Source organism: Lonchura striata, chromosome 3, assembly GCF_050655825.1.
Source record: "Lonchura striata isolate lonStrDom1 chromosome 3, ASM5065582v1, whole genome shotgun sequence".
Classification (NCBI taxonomy): Eukaryota; Metazoa; Chordata; class Aves; order Passeriformes; family Estrildidae; genus Lonchura; species Lonchura striata.
The window spans coordinates 107307994-107328352 of NC_140705.1; the positions used below are offsets into that span (position 1 = coordinate 107307994).

Here is a 20359-nt window from a genome sequence, read left to right on the forward strand (position 1 = left end):
TTTCTTGGAGAAAGCATAGAACAAAAGATCATTGCCTGATGCCTTAGTATCATTCATATTTTCCTCACTCATGGCAAAAATAATGATTATCTTTCCCAGAGGCTGGTGATGTTCACTGACTGTGAAGGACTATTTTTATTTGGTGGTTGGTAAAGTGTCTCAGAAAAAAACCCCACAAAGACCTTCAAAGAGCATCCTTTTTCTTTTAATCTAACAGAAAGCCTACTGACAATGAGTTTGCAATATTTATTTAGGTCATAAAAGGTATCTTGAAAGATATATTGCAAAACAAGAAGCCTTTGTTCTTAAACTGGTCAGATAAAGACCAACTGCTATTGTGTGAAAATTTGTATTGCTGCAGTTATCTGATTAGATAAAATCTACTTACTGAAACAAAAATAAAGCTTCAAGCTTTTGACTGGGCTTTAGGCCATCACAATATATGCATTTGTGCTCATAAAAAGTTGTGCAGTGTAAACACTTTTTGTCATGGGGCCCCTCTAGCCAATTAAGATCTAAAATAGAAACTATTTCATTCATCAGACGATGGATGGATGTGCCCCATTCCACCCCTTCAGTTTCTCCCTTAAGTTGCCAGGACGCTTAAATCAAATATAGCATATTTCCTTTTAAAATGAGGAAGCATCTTACAAGGTAATTGAGCACTGTGACAGCTCCTACCATTGATGGAGAAAAGCATAAGGCAGTAAGGCATTTAATGGCCTGGCAGAGCAGAAGGACCATAAAAGCAGTACTGGTTTGGGTGTAATGATCTACTTCCTATTTGTATTATTTGTTTGTTTTGATGTCCCATCAGATTATATGATGAGATGCAAACACACAGACAGATGTGATTCCACTAATTATAGTATTACAGTTCTTTACAGGGGAGCAGTCCCCAGGATAGGAAAATAAACTTGAAAACAGAGACTAAAACATGCTCTGGGCTATTCTGTGGAGGACAGGAATAAATTGGATATGCAGAGAAAGAGTCCTAGACCCAGACCTCAGCTTTTGGCCCTAGCTTAGCTGCTTTTAGCCTCTAGCACAGTTTTGAGTGTGTCCCTGGTGAGCAGGACCAGCCTGCTCGTTTCCCTGCCCAGCAGCCAGCTGGGCTGTTTGTCCCAGAATGGCCCCAGCACTGGGCACTGGTCCATGAGCCAGCCCCAGGCAGCCCAGCTCTGCCCTGTGTGCCACAGGACAGCATGAAGGCAGAAAGAGCCTCAGCTGGGCCTCAAAGAGGACCAGCAATCTGTCTTCCAGCCCCTAAGGAAATAGGGCTTCAGTGAGGATAGCAAAGATTCATTTCGATGTTTGGGGGTTTTTCGTTTGGTAGGGTTTTTTGTTTTTCCAAAGTTTTTACTACTGTTGTTTGCCATGAGTGACATCTCTGGAAGTCACAGTCACCACTCAGGGATTCTTACCTCACATCTCGAGCCCATGTTTTCCTTGTTCTTTGAAAGCTGTCATGTGAGAACTGCCTGGTCTACACCAGAAGCCACTCTGTGAGAAAAAAAGTCTCCTTCCTGTTAGTGTCCCTTCTCTCTTTGCTATAACTTTGTTTTTCAGAAACTGGATTTAGCCCAGGGACACAATGTTCCTTTTTTGTGCTTAGAGGATAATTAGAAGCAGCCAGGATTTAAGCTCTCACCTGGAAAAGATCAAAGTGATAATAGGAAAGGAGTCTTAGGAATGACAGTCAAGTTTTTAAGTTACAGGAAGCCAGCTTTCACAGATGAGAGAGAAATCCTTCACCAAGCAGTGAATTCTTGACAAAGTGGAGAAGCAGCATTCAGACTGTAACTCCTGGGGTCACAAGCAGACTTCTGTACAGTTCTGTACAGAGTTCTGTACAGTTCACCTTTTTATAAAGCTCATCAGTGCTGCTTTGTCTGTGAAACAGCTGTGAGGCATAAAACCAGTGGTAATGGTTTGGTAGCCTGAAGTCAGCAAAGATGAGTATCAGTGATCAGCTAGAGGGGTAATGGTTACCACTCCTGCACTTCTGGGACCAAACCTGGGCACATTTTTTATTAGAAAACTATTTAAAAAGTATGGAAACTGATTCCTGAATATGTGGAGCCAAATGGAACTAATTATAAAAGAGATGTTTGCTTTTGCAAGTATTCTTTTTGCACACGGACTTTAAAAAAAGCAATCAAAAGATACCAAGCTGCAAATGTCCAGTGACAAAAGGGCCATAAGTATAATATAAAGAGAGATGAAATCTGCCCAGCTTTTAGGTGAAATTAGAAACCTGCTCCAGACTTTCCTGAAATCGAGATGTTTGAAATTATTTTAAATGGGATTTAGATCTGAATGAATTTGGGTTTGCTCTTGGTGGTGGAGGGGAAAAGCATGAAAATTTCACTCATTACTATGGCTGACAAAACTGTACTGTTGAACCTGTGATGCAATGAAGATGTGTAACCTTCCTGAAACCATTCCTGTGGGAGGCTCTTGGTGAGGGAGCTGTTCCATCAATTCCCACCATGGCAGGAGCATCCTAGGGCTCACCTGCATATGTATCCCAGATCAATTGCTTATCCACTGATTATCCTTACACAAGCTAGTCCCAACACAACCAGGAAGAACAGCTGTCACACAGGCTAAGCAGATGAAAGGTGTGTAGAGTGGAAGCAGGAGATTGAATGACACACTCCATGCAGTGCATCTAGAAGAACATGCACCTGATTTCTGAATCCATAAAGACCTGCAGTCAGACACCAAGGGACTGCCAAAGCAGAAATCTCCATGCAGGTTATATTTTAAATTTTCTCCCTGTTCAGCTCTTTCCAGAGAGAAAGCCAGCTATGTCTTTATTTAACATATTAATTCAAGTAAAACGGCTACAAGTCAGCATTCTCTTCACAATGCAACACCAAGCCCTTTTCTCATACCCATACCCACTAACTGTGGAAGCATTGGTTATTTTGGACAGGAGGAACTCTCCTCTTCTGTTACAGTTCTTCCAACTAAGTGAATAATGTTCAAGATTCTCTAAATCAAATACATGTTTCAGACTAATGAGGGGTTGGGGATTCTTTCTATGGGGCCAAGGGAGGGAAGGGAGAAGATCTGCTCTGGGCTGCTTCCATGTTCTCATTGTGCATGTGTTCAACCCAGAAACCATCCTTAGAGAACACTGTGGGGGTCCTTCTAGCCCTGTCCTCTAGTTCCTGTCTTTCACCACTTTACTCAGCTTCCGAAAGTTCTTGCATAACGGCACAGCTTCACAAGGAAGCTGGAGACGGCCAAAATTAGCCTGTTGCCAATTAAGAGGAAGACACATGTCTCATTCACCCTCGGGCAGAGATCTGATGGGCTGAACTCTCCTATGACCCGGGTGAATGGTCCCAGCTGTAAGTCATGGAATTAAAGAAATACAGCAATAGCTCACTGCTCCATTTTACAAGGCTGCTGTGCTTTATGCTAGGTCGGAGCTAGGAGCCTGCCTGACAACACCTATGCCATGTGCTAGCCATGTTAGACCCTCGCCACTCAGCCCTGCCAGACTGGGGCACTGCTGCGTGTCTGCAAAAGCAAAACACTTCGTGCTCAAATTCCCAGGTACTAAAGTCCAGGGTAGAACTGCAGAAATCCCATAAACTGGACTCTTCAAAGGCCAGGCGCAGGTGCAGCGCTGTCTTATTAAGCAACACCTTCCTGCCTCGAGGCGGGAAAGCGAATGAGTGCTAAGTTAACATAATGCTCTGAAAAATGCAAATCGAAACCCTGCTGCCAAAACATTCTCCTAGGTGTGGAAAACCTTATTTCTTGGCGGCTTAAAGGGACAGTGGAAAGGGGCGGTGGAAAGCGCTGGCGGCGCCGGGCTGCGGGAGAGAGCGGAGCCCGGCGCCGGCAGCGCTGCGGGGCGGAGCGGCCGCGCTCGGAAAGCCGGCCGGGAAGAGCCGCCTCGTTCCCTGCCTCCTTCCCTGCCCTGTGCCCCGTTCCCCGCGCTGTTCCCGCATACACACCGGGCGGCTGGAGCGGGAGAGCCTCCTCCACATGCCGGGAATGCCGCCGCGGGGAGCGGGAAGGAGCGTGGCTGAGCTGCTCCCTCACGCAGGGCAGAGCCCGGGAGCCGCGGGGGTAGGGACTGGAGGGAAGTGGTGATTATGTGGATATGGAGCGGGAGAAAAAAAATCTTTTAAAAGGCAGAATCATCAGGAAGGTAAATTCCCCAGCAGAATGGAAATCCTGCCTGGCTTTCCAAGATCGGCCGCAGGATAGCGAACGCTAGGGCCGCAAGAAAAGAAGGAAGTGAAGTGTTGGAGCAGCTCCAGAGAGGGTCACAAAGGTTCTTAGAGGTGCGGAGCATCTCTCTTGTGCAGACAGCTGAGACAGCTGGGGTTGTTCAGCCTGGAGAAGAGAAGGCTGCAGGGAGACCTCAGAGTGCTTAAAGGGAGCCCACAAGACGGCGGGAGAAGGACTTTCCACAAAGGATGTAGCGATAGGACGAGGGTTATAATGGCTTTAAACGGACAGAATTTAGGTTAGGTTTGGATTAGATGTTGGGAAGAAATTCTTCACTGTGAGGGTGGTGAGGCAGTGGAGCAGGTTTCCCAGAGAAGCTGTGGATGCCTCTTCAAGGCCAGGATGGATGGGGCTTTAAACAGCCTGGTCTTGTGGAAGGTGTCTCTGCCCGTGGCAGAGGGGGTGAAACTGGATGATCTTTACAGTCCCTTGCAACCCAAACCATTCCGTGATTCCATCGGAGAGGGTCAGGCCAGGGAAAGCCAGACTGCGGGGTGCAGCCAGAGACAGGAGGCAGCTTTTAAGGCCTTTGCTGCATTTTAATCCATAGGAGATGATCAGACTGACTCGTCTCAGTCAAAGAAACACGAGCATTTCTGTTTGCTAGCTGCTTGGTACTTGAGCTGCTTCTTTTGCTCTTTTTTTTCAGGTGGAAAGAGTCAGCACATCTCTGTCTCTTACCTCCAGTACAGCTGGCTCTCTGATCTGCACTTAATCTGACCCAAGATAGCTGTAAGCAGGTGATCCTCCACTCATATTATTATCCTGTTTCTAATGGCCATTACATTTCATTTCCTACATTACCTTATACTAAGTGGAATACTTAGGCTTCCTAAAGAAGTTAGGACTGAATGATAGATCTGTAACTGAAGTGATTTATTTGCCTGTTACTGTAATTCTTAGAGAGCAATCCAGACATGAAAAGGAGAGGTAAAAGAGAGGACAGGGTAACTTTTATTAAAAAAAAAATATAGTAATTTAGGTTTTCATGTTACATTTAGATAAAATTTCTGGAAATTGATGCTATTTGAAAAAATGACCATCTATGAGCTAACTCTTGAGCTCACTTTTGCACAGTCATATCCACAGGAGAGAACTGGGGATTCAGAAACATTGTATGGGAGACATGGATAAAGTGCTGGATCTACACCTTGTTAACCAAAGCATCACCTAATCTGGACAGCTGGAAATGCAGCACTGAGGGCTATGTTTTAAGATTATTAAATAAAATGAGTCTCAAGTCTTTTGGGGTTGCATAAGTCTCAACCTGTTTTGGAATTAAGTGCCTAAGGCAGCTTTTGCTCACAAGTCACACCAAGTTGTGGATCCTTCTCCTATCCAGATTGCTTCTTCTGGAGCCCTCCTCTTTGTAAACTCTGCTTCTGTCCCTGATGTCCCCTGGTCTCCCACCAGAGAATGAAAATATCTAGACAGGAAATTCTTATTCTTTCTTGTTTAAGCTGTTCTGCTTTCTATGGAATAACTGGGCCAGAGATGACACCCAAGTACTTATTTTCATACTAATCTGTGTTATGTACCTTTAATTACTTATATTTATATCACTCCTCTAATAAGTACTTATACATGATTGCACACCATAAAGCCTAGGCCTCCAGGGACATTGCAACCACAAAAGGCATGCAAAGGGGAGCACTTCCTGTAATCTCATTGCATTGGATTACAATCACTTAGTTCAGTATTTGCTTTTATTTCTTGAAACTGAATTTCACTTCATTATAAGTTCACCCCAGTCTGTTTGTTTCACTTTGTTCTCTGGCTTGGAGATTGTATTTCCTTTCATATAAGGTAATCTTTCATTTCATGAAAGGAAATGAAATCTTGCTATTTCAGTGAGAATCCATTTGGCAACATTTGGTCCACTTTCCTGCACTTGAGATCTTGAAATGAGAGAAGAAAGTGTACCAAACACTTGGGAAAGGAGATAGGATGAAATAAAATGCAATTGAAAAAAAAAAAAAAGAAGAAAATTTGAAATCAGAGCGACTAAAACCAAATGGATTGCAGTGAAATGATGTGCAGTGAAAAGAACCAAAAATTGGCAGAATTATACTTACTGAAATCCTGAAATTAAATCAAACAAAAAGACAAAAGATTAAATAAATGAAATAAAACTTATAGCAAAGGAAAATATTGCAACAAAGCAAAAACAATAAAAGCCAATAGGATTATATGAGCAACAGACAGTGGCCCAAAGTGTGCTGCTGCCTTCTAAAATAATGAACATGGTAGGACTTCTCCCAGCTCAAAGCTGTCAATACCTAAATTCTGGCTGCCACTGAAGAATCAAACACCACATCTGAGCTGACCCTGAGACACTGGAGGAATGAGGTTTTTCCCCATGGAAAATGGCCACTGTTTGCATCTAGTCACACTGGCAGACAGTGGGGTGCTGCCTCCAAAATTCACAAATGACACAGCATTTCTACAGAAAGCTGCCACCAGCTAGGAATCTGGCTGCCCTTAGAGCCCCAAATGCCACCTTTGAGCTGACTCTGAGACACTGGGGGCTGAGTATTGTTTTCCTTTGAAAAGGGACCAGTTCCCATCCAGACATTGGAAATCCAGGGAGATGGACTGAACCTTGCCAAATTAATCCTCATTTAATTCTCAAATATTCATTTCCTCTCATTAAATGACTATTTTTTTTCAATTAAATGTAAAAATATCTTGAATTCAGAAAAGAAAGTGTAACAAACTCTGTTCAAAGGAGATATGTTATTACAAAATGCAGTTGAAAGAAGGAAAAATAAAATTTGTAAATGGAATGACTACAACCTAATGTATTGGGATGAAATAATGACCTGCAGTGAAAATGACTGAAACTGTTTAAAATTATACTTTATGTAATCCCGAAATCACAGAATGAAGTCAAATGAAGAGACAGGAGAAGAAATTGAGGAAATTAAATTTTTAAAAAAGAGAGAAAATTGTAAATCAACAATAGAATGGAATAGGATGATTGATAGCAAGTGTAGATAAGTGGACCAAACCTTGCCAGATTTATCCTGATTGAACTCACAAGATTGTGTTTCCTTTCATGAAATGAAATGTTTCCTTCCATGAAATTAAGAACTTTTAATGAATGGAAATGAAATTTTGAAATCATAAGAAAGTGTAACACTCTGGAACGATGACATGGTAAAATAAAATGCAATTGAAATTAAAAAAAGATGTATTTCAAAACAATACAATTTTGTTAATTCCCCAAGCAGGGACTCATTTGCCCTCCCTTTCATCTACTAAGTCTCTTCCTTCTGCCTGGTGGTAAGAGACATGGGAGTCCTCTGACTCCTGGGGGGCTTCTTGCAGGAATGAAAGGGTGAAAATCCACCAGTCTATTTCCCTTTAACTTTCCCTAGTACTCCTAAGTCTTTCTACTTTCTCCTTAAGCTTGGCCACCAGTCAGAGGAGATCATTCACCTGCTTGCACCACATGTGGGCATCTTTTGCATTGTCTCCTGGTTCTACTGACAGCCTCAAACACTCCTCACAGCCAGGGGTCTGGACAGACACATCCTTCTGGTTGGTACATTTTTACTAGCCATAACTTTTCATCATTTGGAGACCATTGCTGGAAAAAAAACCAAACAAAAACAAACAAACAAAATCCCAACACAAAATAAAAACCCCACAACCAGGAGAATGACTGCCACCCAACCTGCTTACCTTGCCCGTGTACACCACTGTGCCATGCCCCTGTTTGCCCACTCCTGGCTGCTGCCCTCCTTACAGCTTTCTTTAAAACACCTCCAATGGCTTGAGGAAACCCCTTCCTGAACCTGAGTGGCCATCAAGAAGGAAAAGGGACCACCGGGTCAGGTTCCTTTTGAAAGCACCTCAGATGACATGGATTGGAATGAAATGAGGTGCAGAGAAAAGGAAATAAGGAAATGAAGTAGATTGAAGAGACAGGAGCAGTAATTGATGAAATTGTATTACTGCACCTCTCTGGTTGCCTGGGGTATATTATACTTACATTAAAACAGGTGACAGATCTGGCACTGAAACAGTCCTAAGGCCACAGAAAATGGGACCTCAAAGAAAGGTAATTCTGCTAAATTTGGAATGATAAAACATAGGGAATTGAAGAAAGCCAAATACAGGAAAAGTCCTATACAATTCTTTGAGGACACATGGGATATTAGAGAAGTATCTGGAAGCAAATTGTTTTGTGCAAATTTATGGTGTGAGGAAACAGTTGTGATACTTATTCTCAAAAATATGACTTATTTTCGTTTTGGTCTTGCTTCTCCCTTTTATAATTGAATAGAAGACACTTTAAGTTCTGAATGTTTTCACAATTACCCTTAGCTGTAAAAATAGGAAAAGACAGTAAGCCTGTAGTAAATCTCTTTTCTACTGAGTCTACCACCATGGCACCTCTTTTTATGTGGTGACAGTACAAAGCAGCATCATGATTTAACCATGCTTGCCCCCAGTTCACAGGCCACAAACATCTGTCTGATGTAGATACTTCACTTATAATCCTGTTGTTGCAGGTGGGAAGCACGTCAGGTTTTGTAGATCCTGTCAGCTTGGACCTCCTACTGTTTGCACATATATCTAAAATGCTGAGATGTTTTATACTGACATTACTAAAACAAGATCTGAAATGCTGTGATAGTTCAGGTGCCAGCTAAGCCAGTCTCAGTTTGTGAAAACTTCAGAAGTGGCTGAAGCAGCAGGTAAGCAGGACTGTTATCCTTTTATGGCCATAGTTTTTGAGAATCTTTTTGTTTAATACATAATGTACATTTCAGTATAGAAGCAATGTATTAACTGCTGCATGTTGTACGGTCACCTGCTGCCAACAAATGGTCATGAATTTACACAAGTGTTTCTTTGCAAAAGTTCTTTCTAAGTTATGGTTGAAAATCCAACTTGGAACTTTTTTGGGGTGGGTGCATTGGCTGATTTGTCTCTGAACAAGGCTTGCACACCATTATTACAACTGAAGACTTGCTTCTGGATTAAATCCTTTTGGTCCACTTATTAAAAACCTCCAGGCCTCATGTGCATAAATCCCAGGACTCTATAATAAAGATGCCAAAATATTCAACTACTGTGTTTGTTCTCTCTCTCAGAGAGAAAAGAAACAGCCAAGTTGTTTGTTAATGCAGCTGTATTTTCTGTAGCATATGCTGACACCTTTCAGTGCCTTCTAGCACACAGGAAGAAATGCAATTCCAAATGATGCAGATGAGCATGTCCTGCATGTTATATTTTGATCACAAAAGGCACACCTACACAGCCCTCTCATGCTGTTTTGTCACTTGAAAGAAATGATGGAAACAAAAACAAAAGCTGTCTTCCTGCCAAGGTGTTTCTGTTAGGCACAGACACATTTCTTGCTCCTCCCTTGTCTTATGCAAGTCACATACACACAGTGAGCTAGACACCTAGCAGGCACCAAAAGGGATTAGGATGGGGGGGGGGGGGGGGGGTGTAAAAATTTCCTCTCTAATATGCATGGGAAAAAAACCCAAAAATCAGGAACAATTGCTTACAGAATTTTACTGTCTCCTATATTTATGTAGCTTCTTGAAATTAAGCGCTGAGAAACGTAATTTTAATCACATTACTAATTTCAAGAAAATACCATATATAAAGGTTCATTTATAAAAGATCAGTAAATGCTGTAACAGGTTTTATAGTTATTTGTCTCACATTTTGATAAAGACTGCAACAGGTTCATAGGTCGTTTATTGCCAGGGTTTATCACCGGCTGTGGTGTCTTCTGCTGATGTGCTCATAACATTTCCAGTGTATCCCACCCCATTTTAAACATGTTAATAAAATACATGAATAGCATGCAATCTTTATAAGCTCCCTTAAAATGCAGCCAGGATATAGTCTTTATTGAAATAAGACCCAAAGAGGTGCTCTCTCTTGTATTTAATGAAGTGGATTTAATACAGAAAAAAAATGTGCTTCCAGCCAAAACCAGCCCATTGTGTGTGTACTGGTTGTGCAAATGATATTTGCCAGTTGTAATGTACTCAGCCTATTAAATTCTAATAGCCACAGAAGGTTATCTATGGCAAGTGACTAATACCTTCTAAATTAAGGCCTGTAATTGCACTCCACTGATTAATGCATTAAATTGCCTGTTTCTTACCTGTAGGACACTTTCAAATGTGTATCTTATTGTACCTCTGAGCTCACCTATAATGTACAATAGGCAGGTGAAATACATGAGCATTTCCCCCAGGCTCCCTCTACACCAGACTTCCACCCACACAAGATCAACGCTGTAATAAGGTCATTATTTCTGGAGATGCACATTCTCAGATCTTGCATAGGTAATGACATTAAGTTCCTTTACCTTTTGAATCCCAGTTAAGATTATCATAATAAATGCCAAGAATGATTTGATTTTTTTCCCATATGGATTTCACAACTAACATTAGAAAAATCTATGATCTCTTTAATAAACCTCTAACTTAAAAAAAAAAAAAAAGGGACAGGGGAAAAAAGTGGTATTTTGGGAATAATTAAAGTCTTCTAGAAAGATTTTTATCAAGGCAGTGAATTCAACAGTTTGTCCACATAATGGAGAGAATAAGAAAAGATAAAATGCTACATGTACAAACTTAATGATTCTCTCTTTATGTATACAGAAGAATCCAAAATGAACTCCGGCAAATTATTTTTTCCTGGGCTAGGTAGCACTGATTTTGATCTCAATCTCCTTCTGTGAGCTTTTTTGCTTAGTGAGATTAAAGACTTTGGAGAGGCAGGTTTTTGCATTTATCTGCCTTTAGAGCCTTGGCTACCACTGACTTCAGTTACAAATATGACTGTGTTAATTTGAGCAAAGAAGAGAAAAGCAAGTTCAGTAAAGGCTAACTGAGCAAAGCTTGATCAATTGAATAAAGTGCTCTGTCTCAAGGATAATTCAATATATTACATTTTAGCTTGAAAATGATAATATTTTCGTACACACTGAAACCAAAGTTTCTCTGTTGAAATTAACATGGTCAGACCATGGCAAAAAGAAACCCTCAGAGCTGTGTTTACCCTGTTTTAGATTCTTGAACCCAAGGTAAAAATATGCAAAAGGATAGTGATGGAGGAACTGGTATAGCTTGCTCTGCTTCTCTCCCGGATCTGGGTAGGTTGTAGTAGAAAAATGTACTCCCACATTTTATTATGGGCAAAACAGAGCCCTGGATTGTCTGACCTCCACAGCTGTACAGGATAAATTCCTCTTTTGGATCCTGCTGTCAGACCAGCCAGACACAGCAGCAGCAGCAGCAGCTGCCCCTCGAGGCCACTCAGAGTAGAAGGAGACCTTTGTTCGTGCAACATCCACCAGCCAGCTGTTCTCTGCATCCTGAGAAAAAAGGCTGACTGGAGCTGAAATCTGGTTTTACTATAACCTAAATACCTTTCAAACACTGGGGCTGTAGCAAAATGACCTGTGACAACTTTTGTGTTACTCAGTTGTCTGGCATCGGGATGTGAGAGTCCATGTGAAGCACTTGTGTGAGCTCAGGTTCTGCCATGGAATCACACAGTGCATGTGGATTGAGAAAGACAGGAAAGAGCATCAAGACATGAGTTTCTGCTGTGTTAACAGAAAGAGGAAATGAAGGTAAAACAAAGTCCTCTGGTAACCCCAGAAGAAATGTCCCATGAAACTGAAAACTGTACATGCTGACAAGATGCCAGGGCTGTGCATGCAGCTGGGATTTAAAGGCCAGCACCTTGACAACAGCCTTGTATCCTTGTGACTCCTGTGGCACTCAAGACATGTGTCAGTTAACAGCAGCATACTCAGCTAGGATGGCTGGCCTGGTCCATGCTGGCCACTTCTCCAAGTGTAAAAACGACACATGAATTGTGACATGTCATATTGTGCCACTCAAAAACACAGCGGACAAGGAGAGCGTAAAACCCGAACATCACTTCTTACACTCCCAGAACATTATTCTTTTAAGGATCTCCAGAGTGGTTTAGTAGCAGAGCATGTGACATCCTAGAGAAAAAGTCCTTTTTTTCCCACATGGGAAGATTCCTGCAGGCATTAAAAGAATAACCTGAAGTCTCAATACTTGATCACACTTTTACCAAGAAGCAGGTGGAAATAATCTTCTCTTCAAGAGGGAGGACTGCTGGGTGGCCACATGAACTCCCAAGCTGGCTGGCAGCCTCTCTGCTGCTGCTGCTGCCTCTGGCTCCTATCCAGGGCAGGATAGGAGGCTCTGCTCTGCCTCTGGCTCCTATGTACAGGGCAGGAGGGGCCCCAGAGTGGTGCAGACAAGCAGGACCCACCCAACAGAGAGCTGTGCCAGAGGCTGTGCTTCCCAGTAGCCACCATAGCCCTCTCTGGAGAGATGCCAGTCCACTCCAGCTCCTGCCCCACAGCAGGGAATCACACTGATGGGGTGAGTACAGAATAGAAAAATGCAGCAATTGTTCTGCAGCTCCTTCCACCTTGCCCAGTGCTTGGTTTAGCCAAACTCCACTAAGTGGTGCTTTGCACTCCTGATCTTACGCCGCCAGCACCTGCCAGCCAGGAGTAACTGGAGAAAGTGCTTGGAGCGGGATGTCACTTCTGGCTTCATCCACACCTGAAAGTCCAACTTTCAGGCATTAAATGTATTTCACTTTTTTGTGGCCTCTTCCTGTATTTTTTCTGCCTGTTTTGATGTGACAGCAGTTTCTGCTCATTTTGTGCTATCAGCACAAGCCCTAAAACACTGCTCTTATCTACACCTGTTCCTGCCATGGAATGTCACTGCCTAAAGAGAGATGCAGCAGATTCCAAGAAGCTTCTCTGACTCACTGCTTGTGAAGCAACCATCACCTCAGAAATCATATTTGCCTGAAAAGATCATGCTTGGCATTTTCAGTAACCCCACCCATTGCTGATATTGTTTTCTTTGTACATTTGAGAGAATTTGGTGCCTGGTCACCTTTGCTCCTGCCTTTTGTGGCCAGTGCACCAGTACTGATGGAGCTGAAATAGCCTTCAGCAGTGAACAGCTGTTTTTAAGAGAGCAGAACCAATTCTCTATGACCATGCCAAGGGGTAAAGCAGTTACTCAAGTGGAACATTTGCCAGTTACTACAAAGCTGTGCTTTTGAGGGTTTCTTGCATTTCCTACCTTCTTCAAGTTGTATTGAAACAGTTGTGTTTGGCATCTGCACATGCGAGTCCATCTACATTTGGAATTTAAAATGTATCACAACCTGCTTGCCAGCAGTCTCCCTGTAAGCTTTCAGCATATACTTATGGCTCTCCACAATCATTCTTCATTTCTTTCTTTGTGGCTCTTCTAATCAAAGCCTCAGCTTACTTTCCTTTTAAGGTCCAAACACTCTTCACTCTGTAAAAGAGAAAAATACTCATCGAATGTCAAAGGTCTTTGAACTATTGTATTGGTGTAATCCTGATGATTACACAGGACTCTTTCTGACCCAGCCTGGGATTTGTGCCTTTCTCACTCAGTAAACAACTCCTTTCCACAGAGCTTAAATATGTAATTGCAGGGCAGAGGCTGTTGCTTCCTAGGAAAAGCACTTATGAACACGTCTTGCACTAAGTGTCGAGGTTTCAGTGTAATCATGGGCTAATATTTCTCTGGTTTGCAGGCTGCATTTCTTTCCAGGGTCCAAATTAGGAACATAAGATTTGGCTTCCCTACTGTGAAATTCCTGTTCAAGTGCATGACTAGTCTGAAGAGAAAAATTAATGCATGGGGACAACATAACAACGAGGCTACTCCTAAACTTGATTTATTTATTTATTTTAAAAACTATTTCTTATTGTATTCACTTTGGAGCTGATGGGAGTTGAAAATATTCACTGCCTCACAGAGCCAGGTCTGACAGACATCCTGATACAAAGATCTGACAGTGCTGAAGAACGCTGAGGCAAAAACCTAGGAGGATTTGCAATCATTTCTAATTGGGCTAGGCTTGACCAGTGCCATGTCCATCTTTGGAGTCACCAGAACTCAGTCTGCTAAACACAGAAGAAGCTTCAAGCAAATTCTCACAGAAACCACTCCTGTAGTCCCACCAGCTACCAAAACCAGGCAATGCTAAACCAATACAATTTCACTGCACTTAATTTCATTTAGTTCCGTTCCATTTCATTGTTTTCAATTTCTTTCAGAATTTTATATTTTATCAATTAAATCTAATTTAATTTAATTATATTTCCTTCCCTTTCTATTCATTGTGCTTCATTTGCTGATTTCTCATTTCATTTCCTTTAGTGAAATGAAAATTCTTCATTTCATGCAAGGAAATAAAATATCAAGATTTCAAGGAGTATCATTTCAATAAGGTTTGGTTCATTTCACTGCGCTTCATTCCATTCCATTTCATTGTTTTCATGTAATTTCACAATTTTATCTTTTTTTTGCATTTCATTACATTTCATTATTTTTCCTTCCCTATCTTTTCATGTCACTTCCTTCCTTGATTTCTCATTTCTTTTCATTTCCTTTCATGAAATTAAATCTCGAGATTTCAATGAGTATAATTTCAGCAAGATTCAGTTCATTCCCTTCCATTCCATTCTTTTTTACTTAATTTCAGAATATTTTTACAAATTCACTTTATTTCATTCTATTTCCTTGCCTGTCTTTTAATTTCACTTCATTCCCTGGTTTCTTATTTCATTTTCTTTAATTAAATAAAATTATTCATTTCCTTTCATGAGATGAAATATCAATATTTGAACAAGTATAATTTTGTTTTAAACCATTTCACTACACTTCAGTTCATTTCATTCCATTATCTCCCCTTCAATTCAGTATTTTCTTTTTTATATATATTCAGTTCTACTTCATTCTATTTCCTTTCCTGTCTTTTCATTTAACTTCATACCTTGATTCCTCATTTAATTTCTTTTCAAGATTCCAAGGAGCATAATTTCAGTAAGTTTCAGTTCATTTCACTGCACTGCAGTTAATACCAACAATTTAACTTCTCCTAATAATTTTTTAAAATTTCATTTCATTCCTTTTCATTTCTTGCCTTTTCATTTCACGTCATTCCTTGAACTCTCATTTCACTTCCTCTCTTTTTATATATTCTAGAGGAGGCAGATAGTTGATTTACATCTGCTGTCACCTAGTGACATAAAATACAGTTTAGTGACACTGCCTCAGTGAAGAGACCGAAGGTCAGGGGACAATTAATCACATTATTGCCCATAATTTAATATGAAGATATGTAGGCATATTTAGGACACTTAAGCATCCAAAGGTGAAGGCAGTGCTGTTCTGGATTTTCAAGTGCCTAAGAGGGAAACTGTCTTAGTTTCACGTGCTTGTCTTTGCCCAGGGCAGCCAAAGGCTGCTGATGATCTGTTGCCCAGCCCCCACGTGTTGTGAGGATTGTTCATTTGAGTGAAATCCACAGTACCAAAATGCACCCAGTCAGCCCGAGTCACTGCAAATGCTGGAATGCAGGTAAAATCAGAAGGCTGGGTAGATTTTCCAGAGTCCAGTTTTGCTCTAAAGGAGTGCAGTGATAAACTCCACCTTCCCCTGGAAGGCAGCACGTGGCCTTCTGCTACTAGGAATCAGATGGGCACTCTGACTACACAGTCAGAAAGAGCTTGTTGCTGAAAGGGGTCCTAGTTCTCATTCATTTCTGAGAGCAGTGTGTATATCCAGAGCCTTCTGTCTGTAACAGCTCCTAGATTCAGAAATTAAGGGAACAGGAGCCTCCCAGACTGGAGAAAACTGACTGAAGAGACATCATTATCTTTAATGATGCTTCTTCTTGGCAATTTTCCCTCCCACCTTTTCCATAAACCAAAGAGAACACTATCTTCTAAACCTTGTTGTAGGTATGCCTATCCCCAGTAAGATGTATCTGTGATAGATCAGCCCTAATTGAGAAGCTGGACACTTTACAGCTGTCATGATGTCTGTTTTAATGCCAGGCTTCAGCACTTCTGTAGCTCTGCCTACACTGCACACGCCTGCAATGTGAATAGATATGTAAAAAAACCTGCTAAATTATTGTGGCACTTCTCTTCACAAGTGGTTGCCCAAAATCTGATGGAAAACCAAGCAGGAGGTGTACAAGCAGACAGTTGGACTAACCCTCATTTTTGCTGCAGCACTTCAGTAAAAGCCAATTATACTGAACTCCAATAATGGCTCTATCAGTGATAGACTGCAGACATTTATAGTCTTCGTCAATGAACAGGCTAAGTGAAGCTAAATCGTTCTGCTAAACTTTTTAGTAAGTAATTAACCCTGAATTATTAACAACAGGCAGCTCTGGTAATGGTTATGAAAGAAATAACAACTGGTTGCACAGTAATTAGCATGAGAGCACTGAACAAGGCAGGCGAGCAGCATGCGCTGCCATGGAATTAATAGAAGGGACAAGGGTGGCAAATGTGATCCCCTGCAGGGCAGTGCAGCTCCAGGGGCTCACAGAGCTGCTGAAGACACTTGCTTTGGCAAGAGCAGCATGTACTCAGCAGTAGATGGATGGAAGTCAGAAGTGGATGGTAATAAGGAACGTTAAAAATAAATCCAGCCTCATTAGGTTAGAAAGAAAAAAAAAAAGAAAAAAGAAAATATGTGAACCTGACAGCTCAGCAACTCTTTAGTTCAAGCAGTTATCCAGGGGACAAGAAATTCATACTGGAGTACCAGGAAGCAGGCAGATGAAGTGACCTGCTGTGCACCCTGTGCTCCCTAACTGGACCGTATCAGTGCCAATTTTCTGAAAATGTGAGCTCACCAGATTCAGAAAGGAGGTGGTCTTTTAAAAGGTCTTACCTTAACAACACCCTAAAACATGAGCAGATCCCTAAAGCCTTTGGCTACCGCTGTTTTCATAGGAGCATTCACATGCACGTGTGAATATCACCAATGAAAGCTGGTGAGCTGACAGTGCTGGGACCAAGGCACAGACACAGCACTCATGAGGCAGTGTGGGCTCCCCTCAGTGCCCCTCTCTAACCATTTTCATGGACCATTTGCCAGCAGAGTGAGGAGCTCCATGTCCCTTCTTGTCCTCTCTGCTGAGAACTTAAATGAGCAAGGCAAATAAGAGCAACCTCTTATATGGAAGGGAAAGTGTCCTGCTGGGTTCTGCACTGCAATTAAGCAACTTGTTTTGCTTCCCAGCATGACTGGGGTGGCAGATGAAACTGGAACAACAGTATTAGTTAACAAAAAAAGCTGAGCGAATAGAAGGATAAGCAGAGGAGAAATAAACGCAAACACAGTAAAATAGAAAGAGTGATTCCAAACTTCATTGTAAGCAGAACCAGTCTGATGACAGAAATGCAGAGGTGAAGGAAAAGAGCTGCTGAAGCCTGAAAACTTGGAGGTTTGGGCTTGCCTCTTGACTTCCTTTTGAACCACTTGTATTAGACAAAAAGCTCCCTCTGTTCTTATTGGAGAACATGGGATATTTATACATGTCCCCTGGAATTTTTTAAATTTTAATGTCTTTTCTTGCTTCTCCAAGTTTCTGCTTAATATATTTTAGCAGGTGAATGCCATTTTCCTGGGTTATAAAATATCTTCACATAGCAGCTACCCCTGCCCTGCAGGGCAGCCCCTTTGCCTTGCTGAGGAAAGGTGCGAGTCCCAGTCAGCCTCATCCATCCAATTTCTGTATGGGGTCTTTGTGAATTATTAAAAGTCTGCTCTGACGCCTGGACAGAGGATAATTCAATCTCAGCTCTTTCTGTTGCTGTTAAATAACCTATCTTCCTGTCCTGGAAAATGTAGGGTTCGAAGAACAGTCTGTGGGCCACTATATAATAGTAGTGAGGAGAGAAAGCTGGATGTACAAAGTAAGTTATATACATTACATGGGGAGAGAAGGATTTGTTTGTCTATCTTGGCTGCACACTTTGGCCTGGGAGAGTGATAGGCAAAGCAGAGCCCATCTCCCCTCTGCCACAAGGCTTCCCCTCCTGTGTAGTACAATTCCTTTGGGAACTGTGTGAAGGGACTGGATATGTCCTTGACTATGGGAGATCCCCCTGGGTTTGGGGCAGATGTTTACTTGCTTTGTAACTCTTTCTGTCCCCAAGTCATGCCTGGGCATCCACAGGAGATCAGGAACAGGAGCTTGAGATGTGCTTCTCTCATCTGTGCTACTCCCCCTCTGTCAGCTGAGGTGCTAAGCTGTGCTACCATCCACAGCACAGAGCAGGAAGGAACAAACAGCCTTTGGGCACGGGAAGCAAGTTTTGCATAAGCATGACAATGTGCTCTGTGCTCCAGTTGCCTGAGCTGCTGTTTCTCATTGAGCTCAATAGGTGTCTTCAGATAATTGCCAAGAGAGGATTTACTTCACCTAGTGCACAGGGAGTATTAGCAGGGCTGCATTCATTTAGCTGCCTAAGATAGACATGAAGACTAGAAAATCCCAAGTTTGGATTTGTCACAGAATGAAATTCTGAAATCAATGTCACTTCAGTGCAACAGGGTTTAATTCACAGGATTTTATTGGAGTTCAGCCCACCCTACATAAAAGCTTCTGTTGGTGGAACTGGGAGTATTTCTGGCTGTGGTTTTGATGAGCACTGACCAGTGTGCCCAGTACCATCAGTTTGGAATTAGTCTATGGGCAAAACTGGGCATCAGCCAAGTTCAGTCCTCACAAGCTGGGAACCATGCAGAGACAGAATGAGAAGGGGTCCCAAAACTCACATTGTGCATCTCCCCCAATGTTTTCCTGATCTCCACTTATTTAAAACAGTCTTTAAAAATCCCTCAGAGGTTTTTACAGCTTCTTCAGACCATCTCTCTCTCCTAGTAACCATTCCTGTGACTAGAATGTTTTCCCTAATATCTAACCTAATTCTCTCAAACCTCAATTAAATCTATTATTCTTGTCCTACTTATATGGATAAATCCCATCTTCTTTGCAAAATATATTTCTTACAGAAAACTAAATTTCTGTGTTGTCTTTGGTCTTCTGTTGTTCACACTGAACACTACATAATCTGTGACCTGTGAGGATAGGACAGGTTCTTCCAATTCTCTTGCTTGATTCTCTCTGCTTGGCTGCCATCCAGCTGCACCACATTGCCCTTGAAGAGGAAAAAAATTGCTTAACATTTGACACACTGGCCTAGCTGAGGCCTTACTAGTGCTGAGTGCAGCTGAACAACTGCTTCATGCATTTTATAAGTTACAGTTCTGTGTAAACACTCCTGTGTTGACATTTAACATTTTCAGGACAGGCAGGTTCTGTTGACTCATGCTCAGGTTGTGATTCACTCCCTGCAGGGCTCCTGTGAGACCTTGGATCCCTACCCTTCACCCAGCATTCTGCAGGTCAAGCCCCCATTCGTAAGTCAGTGTTCAGGGCTGACACACTGCTTACTTCTGCTTCTCTTTTCTCATTTTTAGAAATATTGGCAGAGTGAAGCCAGTTCTTGTTTTCCTTTCCTGGAGTTCTCAGTTCACACCCTTTATCTCTCTGCTGAAGGCACATGGGTTGTCCATCTTCACTAATTCCTCACCACCAAGGGTTTTCTGGATCTGTTTTATTTCACATCCAGTTAGCTCAAGGGAAAACAGCTTATGATCTGCATAAGATATGCTAATCTTCCCATCTGGTCTCATTTACACAGTGACAATCCTGCTGTGGTCATGGCAGCCCTCTTATCTCTTGAGGCCATGAAAAAATCCTGAGGTTTTAGGCCAGGGAGCTGTGGAATTCTCCAGGGTGTCCAGAATTGCCAGGTTGCTGGACAGGCTGAGGGCACCTGGGGGCAGCCCCCAGCCCAGGGTGTCACCTTGTGGGTTGGGACACAGGTGTGGATCCAGAGGCAGGCAGTCCTCTCATGAGAATTCAAGCCCTATGGGGAAAAAAAAAAAAAAAAAAAAGCATCAGAAAAAATCCGCTCTTTCATCCCAGATATTCAAGCATGCAAAACCCCCAAACTCAACCATACAAATAATTCCTTCCAAAACAGCCTTTCAGGAAGTTTTATCCAACACAAGCAAAAAATGGTAAAACCCTCTTCCCTTTAAAAACTGTATTTAGCAGAGTCCCATCAAAAGGCTATCAAGCAAAATTAATACATCCATGTTTTCTGGTGAATTTGCAGTTCTGCACTTCTTAA

General features: G+C 42.0%; 1 protein-coding gene across 1 annotated transcript in view; it reads right to left on the reverse strand.

The window, feature by feature from the left end:
- TLR5 (toll like receptor 5) overlaps positions 1-20359 on the reverse strand; it is a 39417-nt gene that overhangs the window by 17813 nt on the left and 1245 nt on the right. The window contains exon 2 of the mRNA XM_085577188.1: positions 1-20092. This exon is cut by the window's left edge and continues 17813 nt beyond it. The gene's annotated coding sequence lies outside the window, so the exon portion shown is untranslated. The remainder of the gene's footprint in view (positions 20093-20359) is intronic.